Source organism: Microtus pennsylvanicus, chromosome 1 (genome assembly GCF_037038515.1).
Source record: "Microtus pennsylvanicus isolate mMicPen1 chromosome 1, mMicPen1.hap1, whole genome shotgun sequence".
Classification (NCBI taxonomy): Eukaryota; Metazoa; Chordata; class Mammalia; order Rodentia; family Cricetidae; genus Microtus; species Microtus pennsylvanicus.
This window is the reverse complement of record NC_134579.1, coordinates 134,151,580-134,163,628: the sequence shown is the minus strand read 5'-3', so window position 1 is coordinate 134,163,628 and position 12,049 is coordinate 134,151,580. Positions and strand designations below refer to the sequence as shown.

General features: G+C 47.1%; 1 long non-coding RNA gene across 2 annotated transcripts; it reads left to right on the top strand.

The window, feature by feature from the left end:
• The first annotated feature begins 1,403 nt into the window (after positions 1 to 1,403).
• Positions 1,404 to 3,455, top strand: LOC142841281 (uncharacterized). 2 transcript variants are annotated; one of them, XR_012909044.1, is made up of 4 exons: positions 1,404 to 1,487; positions 3,080 to 3,118; positions 3,205 to 3,246; positions 3,408 to 3,455. It is a non-coding gene; the product is annotated as an uncharacterized LOC142841281 (long non-coding RNA). The 2 variants fall into 2 exon arrangements; XR_012909043.1 differs by lacking the exon at positions 1,404 to 1,487 and having other exon boundaries at positions 3,050 to 3,118.
• Positions 3,456 to 12,049: the final 8,594 nt, after the last annotated feature.

Below are 12,049 nucleotides of genomic sequence, written 5' to 3'. Positions count from 1 at the left end.
ACACCTGGGTAATAATGCAGAGTCCAGGCCAAGAGAGGAGAGTGCAGAGCTGGACCAAAGGACGAATGGATGCAATTCTAATGCCCCAGTCTCCACTGCATTGTGTGGAAGGCACGGTGCTAATGGAGAGAAAGGGGATTCGTGTGCAGTGCCTGGGCCGGGGCTATAGCTCAATTGGTAGAGTGCTTGCGTAACATGCAGTTTACGCAACATGGGTTTGAATCCAAGCATCACATAAACCAGATGTGGTAGTGCGAGGCTGTAACCCCAGCTCCCAGGAGGTGGAGGCAGGAGGCTCAGAAGTTCAATGTCATCCTTGGCTATGTAGTGAGTTTGAGCCCAGCCTGGATAGATAGAGAAAGATAGAGAACCTTGGAGATATATCTCTATCTATCTATCTATCTATCTATCTATCTGTCTGTCTGTCTGTCTGTCTGTCTGTCTGTCTATCTATCTCTCTATCTCCAAAGTGTGCTCCCCCTACTCACATGCACACACAACACACACATGTATGAGGCTTAGTATTTCAAGAAAGAAACAAGAGAAATTAAACTCAGGCATGTCTGTGATTCAGAGAGATACAAACAGTTCTGAGAAGGGATAGGACAGGATAATGGGAGCAGCCAGGGAAACTTCACCCACAGGGGATGTTGAATTCTGAGAACTGGAGACAAACAAAAGGCACTCTAGGTTTAGGTTTAGGTCGCCGTGGTGATGCTTGTGAACAATCGCAGTCCTTGGGAGGTCGAGGAGGAGGATCAGGAGTTTCAGGTTATCCTTGTCTACATAGTGAGCCAGCCTGGGCTACACGAGACCCTATTAAAAAAAACTGCAAGGAAAGGAAGGAAGAAACAGAGAGGGAGAGAGAGATGAGAGGCTCAGACAGATGCCTGGAGGAGGAAGGGGTGTGCTTGGTAAGGAGTCCGATTTAGCCAGCATATGGGGTATGTGTGAAGAGGACAGAAGAGGGAAGCCGGAAGGGCAGGTGAAGTCTGCAGTGTGGAAGGCCTTATACCAGTCCAAGGGCTTTAGAGGGATTTGTCAGGGTGGAGGAACACAAGCGTGAGGGATAGAGAAAAAGAGGCAGATGCAGAAGGAGCGCTTGCTTGTATGTCAGCTCTTGCAGGGACAGGCCTAACCTGTCTCTGTCCCATCACCTCATGCATGGACAGACCCATGGCAGCCTCATCTTGCAAGAGCCTGGGGAGGAATGAGAGTTGAGAAATCAAAGATATACTGGGAACAGTCTATGCCTCCCCTCCCGGAGCCTCAGGGGTGGGCGACATGATATGGGGGTGAGTCAGTAGGGTGGGAACCCTATTCATTCTCATAGCCACCTCCTTGCTAATATAAAGGGCCACCAACGAGGCCCCGCCTCAGATCGCCCCAAACCTGACACCATGAAGATCCAAATTCTTCCCGCCGTGGCTCTCCTCGCTCTTTTGGCGTTGCATGCTGCCCAGGGAGCTGCCCTGGGGGGTGCCGAGGTGAGCACCCCAATTGTATCAGCCTTTCTTAGACTTGTCACCCAGCTGTCCCTTGGGGTTTCCTGCCCATTGCTGGAGAAGTAATTCTTATTTGTTGGATGTATTCTTGGAGCTGGATGAGAAGTTGGGGTTCTGAGGGAGGGAGGAAGGAAGCAGGAGAGCATGGGGGATGTAGCTTGGTGCAAAAGGAGGGAGGGACAGAAGAGAACAATTCTGGGAAGACCTTTGGGGCAGCAATGTTTATATATCTGGAGAGAATGGTAAGGTACAGGGGTGGGGAGCTGGAAGCTGAGGTGGGTCGTTGGGATCCGCCTAATCCAGCCTTCCTCTCTAACATACTGAGTAGCTTCCAGATGAAGGCTCCCTGCTGGTCTAGACTCCTTTCGGGTCCCTGGACAGAGAGGACCCTCAGAGTTCCTCTGCCTCTCTCTTCTCTTTAGAGAGGGAAGAATGTTCTTCTTGGGTTTAAGGATCTAAGGCCAGGGGCATGGGCTTAACTGGTTTTGAGCACAAAGCCTCAGGGAAAGCAGGATCTGCTTGCATCTCAAGTGAGCTGGGTGACTTTGGCAGGTCTATGGGGATTGGGTCTCTATGCCATCAGACTGTGGCTAAGTAGACAGAATGTACCCACGGTGGCTAGAGCCTTATACTTTTCATGAGAAACAGGAAATCTGTGTTTGTTTATGAATTCTTACTTCTTAACAATTAGCTGGGCATAGTGGAGTACAATTGTGATTTCAGCACTTGAGAGGCTGAGGCAGAGGAATCAGGAATTTGAGGTTCATTCAGGCTACATAGGTGGACCCTGACACACACACACACACACACACACACACACTGATATATATATATATATATGTATATATATATATGTATATATATAAAGACTTTAGTTTTAATTAAGAGTGTATGTATGTGTCTGTGTGTGTGCATGGACACACCAGAGCTTGCGGAGGCCAGAAGAATGTCTTATTTGTGGACCTGGAGTCACAGGCAGTTGTGAGACTCCTAATGAGGGTGCTGGGAACCAAACTGGGGTTCTCAACAGGAGCAGTAGGAGTTCTTAATCTCTGAGCCATCAGTTCAGGCCCCTCCTGCCCGAACTTAATTCAAATTTAAAATAACAGCGCCAAACTGCTAAGCTCTGTGCACGGGGACCCTGCCCAGAGGGCCACATGTTTGTGATCCCTGTCATGGGGAGGAAGGGGGAAGGGGGTCAGTAAGATGGAGGGGCAGAGGTTTTAGGGACTAAAAGAAGAGATTCAGCCTGCCGAGCAGGCGGCTCACCTTAGGGGCTTGGCTCCTGCTAGCACGCTGGTCTCCACCCAGCCAGGCCAACAAGCATGGGCGTTTTGGCACATAGAAAATCAACTGCCAAACAATACTACTGGTTTCGTTAGCTGGGGTTCTTTCTCCACCCTTCCCATCCTCTGCCAGCAACTGGGTGTCCTGGACGAGAATGGGGCTGGCACTGGGGCCCCGGTGAGAGACAATGGGCGGTGCCTCTTGGGGACCGGCTTACAAAGGAGGAAGAAGAGGGGGGTGTGTCAGGGAGAAGGGCTCACCATTCACAGGGTCATTTGTCTCCTCAGGAAGAGACGACCGTCGGCAATTACGCTGCGGGATCAGAGGTAAACACCTGTTTTCCCATAGTCTTTGCTGTGTCCCCATCTCTGTCTCCTCTGTGACTTCCGTAACACCCTGCTTTTTTGCCTAGGGCTTTAACAGTCAGTTCCTGAACCTTGACAAGCTACAGTCTGTGAGTATGATTCCCTAGTGTGGCACCCATGGCTTGCCCACCTCACAGAGGAGAGCGCTTGCGAAGTTCCTGGGCCCGTCTTCCTCTCTTCCATCGTGCTGGGTGATGCACGGGGACCTCTGGAACTGACTGGCTTCTGGCCTCTCTTTCTTTCCCCACAGGCCTTCAAGACTGATGACTTCCTGAACTGGCATGCCCTCACTGATGTGAGTCCTTAGGTTGTATTCGAGAGCCAGGCATGGTGGAGCATGCCTGTAATTCCAGCACTCCCGTGCCTGGGGTGGGAGAACCATGAATTCAAGGCCAGCCTGGGCTACATAGTTAAGGTCCTGACTTGAAACAAACCAACATTTTATCTGAGCCCTCTCATTCCTCATGAAGAAATGGGTTTAGGCAAACCAAGAAATTTGATTCAGAGGCTCCCCCCAGATCTAGTGCCCTTGGCTCTGCGCTTTCTATGTGACCCCTTGCAACTGCCTCCGTGTTTTCATCTGGGATGTGGGAGATGGAGGTGATGCTGGCCTGAGGAGGCTGCTCTGATGTCTAAATGAAGGCATGTTTGCATAGCAGCAGATGCAGGACAGACACGGAGAGAGGCTTCCAGAATGTGGGCTCTGACTGTGCTCATAAAGCAAGCCAATAGCACCGTGACACTCAGTGAGCACACTAGCGTGTGATTCCAGTGAGTGGTCACCAATCCCTGCTTCATCAGTGAGCGTTTACTGATCCTCACTCATTTAATATTTACTGATCCTTGTTTATTCATTGATGGCCGCTTACCTGACCTCATTCTTTCCTCTCAGATGTTCAAAAAGGCGTTACCTTTCATCAACTGGGAGTTCTTCCCTAAGGTAAGAGTGGTGCTCATTCAGACGAGAGGAGACTGGGGTGAGGGAAGAGGCAGAGGATTTGGGAGGGGTATGGGGACTTTGAAGGAAAGAGGGCCCTTTCCCCATGGTTCGGAGCCATCTCAGCTACTATATTCTGAAGACAATGGAAACTCAGACCAAGCTGAGAATTCTTTTCCACCGAAGCCCCACCCATTCTGACTTTGTTATAGGGTTCCAACGCTGGGGGGTCCCCAATCTGACCTACACCCCTTGCCCTTCAGGTAAAAGGACTGAGAAGTGCAGTTCCTGATTCCCAGTGATCATTCTCTTTAAGACCTAGGACCTAGGCTGACCCCACGGAGAGGACACTAGCGTGGAATCCGACGTCCATTCTACGGCAAATCTCCCCTGGCTCAGTACCTCCAATAAAGTGTTTTCCACCAGTCTAGTGGGTCCTGGATCTGTGTTTCTGTCCTTGTCCTACTGGGCTCTGGGGAAAAATGAAGAAGAATTAGTTCTGAGACGACTGTAAGCAGATAGGTGGGAGGAAACGGGAAGGAATCCATCTTGCACAGTGAGCTAATCTCCTAAGTCAAGTTCTAGAGTTTGTTCACGAGTTACCTGTCAGCTCTAGATGAGGGATGAGCTGGTTCTACCTCTGCAAGAGTAACAGATGGGAGCATTGAAGAGGTGAGGAAATCCGGCAGTGTTAGGAGTGAGGGACGGTGATTGGGGATGAGGGATGATGACTGGGGATGAGGGATGTGATGCTCCATTGAATTCCCAGGCTCTTAGGACGCTGGTCCAAATGGCACATTAGCCTCACCTGTGGGTGAAGTTTTTGACAAAAAGACACTTATGTAGGCCTAAATGAAGAGGGTGGTGGCTTCAGTTGGTTTGAGTCAGATAAGACAGTCTCTAGATTCTTGTTCCCAGGACGACCATGATTAGAGGTGCTGCCTATAGCTACACTGGTTTGTGTGTGCATAGGGGAGAGCTGGCAGGGAGGTACTACTTTATTGTTTAGCCAAGTGACTTCCAAAATGACTAGTGAAAGGTAGTAACCCTAGTCAGCTAGAAGCTGGGGGTGGGGAGGTTTCAAGTTTTACAGAAAAATTTAAAAAGGGTGATTGTGTGTGTGTGTGTGTCTCTGTGTGTGTATCTCTCTGTGTGTGTGTGTGTCTGTGTGTGTGTGACCTCAGTGTTTTCCACTATGGCTCTCAGCTTATCTTTTGAGGCTTCTCACTGAATTCGGAGCTCCTCATCAACCCACCAGACTCAGTGAATTCTCAGGGTCCGCCTGTCCTTCTTTATCCCACCCCTAGTACTAGGGTTACAGACATGCACAGCCAACTCCAACTTTCAGATGGGTGCTGAGGATCTCAACGCTCACACCCTCATGTTTGTGTGATAGGTGCTTTACAAACTGAGCTTTCTCTTCTCCACACTCTGGGTTTTAAACCTTAACTTGGGCAGGGTGTGGGGTGCAAGACTTTAGTCCCAGAATTCAGGAAGCAGAGGCAGGTGAATCTCTGTGAGTTGGAGGCCAGTCTGGTCTACAGAGTGAAACCTTGTCTCAAAAAAGGAAGGAAGGAAGGAAGGAAGGAAGGAAGGAAGGAAGGAAGGAAGGAAGGAGGGGAGAAGGAAAGGAGGAAGGAAGAAAGGAAGAAAAGAAGGGAGGAAGGGAAGGAGAAAAAAGGAGGAAGAAAGGGAAGGAGAGAGAGAAGGAAGGAAAGGAGGAAGGGAGGGAAGGAAGGAGGGAGGAAGGAATAAGAAACATATAAATTTTCACTGGGAAGAGAGAATGACTCAAAGAGAAACAATTTGTTAATTTCATTGTGGGGACTAGTTCCAAAATTAAGTGATCAAGAGACCCCCTTGTGCTTTAGTATTGTCTGACCGTCTTGGACATGATGAAGATATGTGCTTCTTAATTCAAACTTTCTCCCTGACCTATGACACCATCCCCACCCACCTTCTGAAAATATAAACGCTTTTGTGACAGCTTAGTATGACGGGTCTGTCTGGAACCCGAGGTTCGGCACCCAGCCTAAATCATGTGACCCATTTGAAATCTCTTCCGTTCCCTTTCGTTTGCTTCATTCCGTTCCGTTCCCTTCCCCTCCCATCCTCTCCCCTCCCCTTCCCTACCTTCCCTTCCCTTCCTTCCCCTCCGCTTTTTCGTTTCTCTCTCTCTCTCTCACTCAGGAAAGTTGTAAATAAAGAAATGAGTGCCGTGACTCTGGGCTGTCTCAGCTTGTGTGTATGTATCTGAAATGAGCGAAGGAATAAACAAGAACACTAGCAATTACACTGTAGTCTTGCATCAAGGTTAAGTGAAATAAGCATAAAAAGTTCCTTTGTACAGGGCCAGACGTACAGTAGACACTTTATTATCTGCCCTCTCCAGCTCGCACGTTCAACCAGAGACCTAACCCACTGAGGTATTCCCTCACCCACCCACTCACCCACCCATCCAGGCATTCACCCTTGCACCTGTGAATCCTTCCACCCATCTATCATGCATTTGTACATCATTCATTCATGCATCTAGCCATCCATCCATCATTCATCCATGTACCTATGCTTCTGTGAATATCCATGCACTTATCCACCTGTGCGTGAAGGGACGGTTGTACATGCATCCGTCCCTGCATCCATTCATTCACACATCCATACATACTTACATGCATCCACTGACAAAACTCGGCATCTGCTTTCCTTGCTTGTAGATGAAATGAGTAGCACATGTATACATGGGTCCGGGGAGTCAGACCAACCAACACGTGTGCATGTGGGGAACCAGGTGGACCTGGTGATGGGACAAGGGGAACTTTAGTCCTTGTCCAGGAATGGACTTGTCTGTTGGTGGAGTCAGTGCCTCATAGCAGCCAAGGTTGTATCTTCTGGAGACCCGACTCTTCCCCTTGGGCTGTAGATATCAGTCCTTAGGCTGCTGTGTCGGAGGTGTCCCACATTCTCTTGGCTAACACTGTCTGACCTAGCCTTCTGCTGACCTTGGCCATCTACCCCATGCAAACAGTACAGAGGATGCTGTTTGCTCATGCAAGACCTCCCAATCACCTGCTCCATCATCTTCTATCTTCTCTACCGCTCCCCCCCCCCCGCCGTCACTTCCCGTTAAGATCTTGTCACTGAAGAACAACCTGCTGGCCCAGGTCATACATGTGTTTACAGGCTTCCCTTTGGTTACCTAAAAAAGATACAAAAGTGAGGAAACTATAAATGGATGATCATTACAGAAAAACGATACACAAGATCTGCCAATACAATACACACAAAAAAAAGAGCACTCAAAAGTATGGAGAAGGGGAAAGGTCTTTAAAAGACATTCATTGAGTGACGAGATTTTAAAGGGAAGAAAAGGGGGTCTTAAAAAGATGTCAATCAACCCAAACTCAGAAACTACGAAAGTAAAAATGACTTTATTTGGGGCCTTAGAAATCGTACTTAGGAGACACTGGTTCAGACGGTCTCAGCCAGACTTCCAAGGATGGAAGCAAAGCGGGAACTCATATGTGAAAACGAACAAGGAGATGTCTGACTTATGAGAGATAACGAGGTGTAGCTGGGAGTGATGGCAGGAGCCTGAAGTCTCAGAACATTCCTCCCCTTTTCTTCTTCTTTTTTTTTATAGCTACAGTTTTCTTTTTTTTTGTGTGTGTTTTAAGATTTTTTATCTATCTATCTATCTATCTATCTATCTATCTATCTATCTATCTATCTATCATCTATCAAAGATTTCTGTCTCTTCCCCACCACGGCCTCTCATTCCCCCCCTCCCCCAATCAACTCCCCCTCCCTCGTCAGCCCAAAGAGCAATCAGGGTTCCCTGCCCTGTGGAAAGTCCAAGGACCACCCACCTCCATCCAGGTCTAGTAAGGTGAGCATCCAAACTGCCTAGGCTCACACAAAGCCAGTACATGCAGTAGGATCAAAAACCCATTGCCATTGTTCTTGAGTTCTCAGTAGTCCTCATTGTCTGCTATGTTCAGCGAGTCCGGTTTTATCCCAGGCTTTTTCAGACCCAGGCCAGCTGGCCTTGGTGAATTCCTGATAGAACATCCCCATTGTCTCAGTGTGTGGGTGCACCCCTCGCGGTCCTGAGTTCCTTGCTCGTGCTCTCTCTCCTTCTGTTCCTGATTTGGACCTTGAGATTTCTGTCCGGTGCTCCAATGTGGGTCTCTGTCTCTGTCTCCTTTCATTGCCTGATGAAGGTTAATATTCAGAAGGATGCCTATATGTTTTTCTTTGGGTTCTCCTTCTTATTTAGCTTCTTTAGGATCACTAATTCTAGGCTCAATGTCCTTTATTTATGGCTAGAAACCAAATATGAGTGAGTACACCCCAGCAGCACAGACATTAAGGGCCTCATTGAATAAATGGGACCTCCTGAGACTGAGAAGCTTCTGTAAAGCAAAGGACACTGTCACTAAGGCAAAAAGGCAACCTACTGACTGGGAGAAGATCTTCACCAACCCTGCAACTGACAAAATATATAAAGAACTCAAGAAACTAGACCGTAAAAGGCTAATCAACCCAATTATAAAATGGGGCACTGAGCTGAACAGAGAATTCTCAACAGAAGAAGTTCAAATGGCCAAAAGACACTTAAGGTCATGCTCAACTTCTGATATAGACATGAATAATTTGCATTAGTATAGATTTTGCTTTATTGATAGATTTATGGTCAATTTTGTTATATGTATAAATGTTTCTGATGTAACTTTTACTTGATAACTTTTGTTATATGTAATTTTGCTATGTTAAGGTTAAAGCCTTCCTTTTTTTGTTTAAACAGAAAAAGGGGAAGTGATGTGGGAGTGTCATATATCAATCTGTTGATTTCATTGGTTAAGCAATAAAGAAACTGCTAGGCCCATTGGATAGGCCCACCCTTAGGTGGGTGGAGTAAACAGAACAGAATGCCGGGAGGAAGAGGAAGTGAGCTCAGACTCGACAGCTCTCCTCTCCTGAGCAGACGCAGGAGAGACGCCATGCTACCTGCTCCAGGGAAGACGCACGCTATGAAGCTCCGACCCAGGATGGACTTAGGCTAGAATCTTTCCCGGTAAGACCGGTGCTACACAGATGATAAGAAATGGGCTAGTCCAGGAGCGAGAGTTAGCCTAGAAGAGGCTAGGTAGAAATGGGCCAGAGCAGTGTTTTAAAGAATACAGTGTCTGTGTAATTATTTCGGGGCATAAGCTAGCCGGGCAGGGCAGGCGGCTGGGGTGTTTGGGGACGCAGCCCCGCCGCCGCCCCATATTACTACAAATGACGCCCAGACGTGTGGCTAACTAAACCTACTTAAAAAACCTGAGAAGGCTTAAAAATAAGGAAGAGAGCGTTTAACACAGATTTTTGCTGTTTGTTGGTGGCGTGCTGTAGAGAGATTTCCTGATTCAGGGACAGCAGCAGAAAAAAAGGTGTGTTATTTTAAAGCGCGGCTTCCTGGGGCTTTGCCGCCAGTGCAAACTCTGGCTTTATGTTTGTGTTCCCGCTTGGGATTGGAAGGAGAGTGCTCTGAGACGGTGCGATGACTCAGAGCTTCCCGCCTGCTCCTGGGCAGAAGGCAGAATCAGGCTTAGGCAGGCGGAAGAGCATGGCGGATTCCTGCCGCCATACAGAGACGTGTTTTTAGACCGCGCAGTGCTCTGTGTGTCAGATTTGGACGTAACTTGGATGAAAAGAATTTCTGTGCTGCACGCTCAGTCTCAGAATTAAAGTGCTGAGTGCCGCTCCTACCTGGTAGCCCCAAGAGGCTTCCTGACTCAGCTTTAGCTGCAAAGCCTGCAGCTCATTAAGAGGTCCTGCCACGAAACACTTAAACGGTGTTGACAAAAAGCTGAACGCATGCTTTTCGGTTTTAAGCCATAGCAGGAAAAAAGCTGTGCCGTTTAAAAATGCCAGCTTTTGGGCCATCCTGCCAGGGCAAACTCTGACTGTTTGAGGCAGGAGGGCCGGCTACCGAGAGAGGACTTGAGTGTTGTCTGTTGTAGCTCTCTGGCTGGCAGGTACCTTGAAATGCCAGTTGTGGCTATAAACATGGCTGCAGCCTGTATATCCGCCATGAGGCTGGAAAGCTAAGGAATGGACTGGATCTAGCTGGCAAAGCCACGCCTTTAGTCCTACTGATATTGCTTGGTAAATTAAAGGCTCTTGTGGTCAGAAAAAGAGAGATATACAGTAAAGAGAGATTCAAAGACAGAGAAAATTTCTGAATGGTTTAAAGTGTGTTAAAAATATATGCAGACTAAAAGTTAAAATTCTTAAAGTAAACCTCTGTGACTTCAAGGTGTGGTAGCACACGCCTTTAATCCCAGTGCCTAGAAGGCAGAGACAAACAGATCTCTGTGAGTTCAAGGTGTAGTAGTGTACGCCTTTAATCCCAATGCCTGGGAGGCAGAGACAGGCAGATCTCTGAGAGTTCAAAGACAGCCTGGTCTACAGGGTTATTCCAGGTCAAAGATGTATGCTCAAAAAGCAAAAAGTTAATCTAGGAATGTCTCAGATTAGATTCTTAAGCGCCTAGTGATTTAAAGGCGTAAATCAAAAGTGCTCCTGGATAGTAAAAAATTGCAGATTCACAATAGGACAGATTCAGACCGCTAAACGAGTCACACTGTTGGATGAATGTACGTAGGCTTGGGAGAGAGAGGAAAAAGAATATAGAGAATAAAGTTAATGCTTAAAAAAAAAGGTAAAGTCTTTAAAGAGACAGAATAAAGTAAAGTGATAGAGTAAAAATAAGCCGCGTAAAGATGAAAAATTCACAGAGAGTCTGGATTCTTTGTATTATTGTGTTTTCTTTAAAATTTTTGACTGTGAAGGAGCTAAGTACAGAGAGACATTTCATTACATGGGCTGCCAAGCTAAACCAGAATGGATATAAGGGTATTACGATTTCAGAATTTGGGTCTAAGGATATGATGCTTTGGAGAGAGTCTTCTTTTGTTTTCACAGAGGATGAGACTCTATGGATTTCTTCTATTCCGATTTGGTATGATGGACCACGTCCTCCTGAAGGGTTGCTGTGAACATCTTCAGAAAATTGCTTTGCTCAACTGCCAACTGAGATGAAACTAGCACACAGGTTATACCATGAAAGACCTAATTAACGACGCCCCCATTCAGCAGGAAGCAGTTTGGAGAGAAAAAACTGCGCCCATGTTCCCAAAAATTGTTTATAAATGTTCTTTTACATTTAAAGGGGGATATGATATAGACGTGAATAATTTGCATTAGTATAGATTTTGCTTTATTGATAGATTTATGGTCAATTTTGTTATATGTATAAATGTTTCTGATGTAACTTTTACTTGATAACTTTTGTTATATGTAATTTTGCTATGTTAAGGTTAAAGCCTTCCTTTTTTTGTTTAAACAGAAAAAGGGGAAGTGATGTGGGAGTGTCATATATCAATCTGTTGATTTCATTGGTTAAGCAATAAAGAAACTGCTAGGCCCATTGGATAGGCCCACCCTTAGGTGGGTGGAGTAAACAGAACAGAATGCCGGGAGGAAGAGGAAGTGAGCTCAGACTCGACAGCTCTCCTCTCCTGAGCAGACGCAGGAGAGACGCCATGCTACCTGCTCCAGGGAAGACGCACGCTATGAAGCTCCGACCCAGGATGGACTTAGGCTAGAATCTTTCCCGGTAAGACCGGTGCTACACAGATGATAAGAAATGGGCTAGTCCAGGAGCGAGAGTTAGCCTAGAAGAGGCTAGGTAGAAATGGGCCAGAGCAGTGTTTTAAAGAATACAGTGTCTGTGTAATTATTTCGGGGCATAAGCTAGCCGGGCAGGGCAGGCGGCTGGGGTGTTTGGGGACGCAGCCCCGCCGCCGCCCCATATTACTACAAATGACGCCCGCCGCCGCCCCATATTACTACAAACTTCCTTAGCAATCAGGGAAATGCAAATCAAGACAACTTTAAGATACCATCTT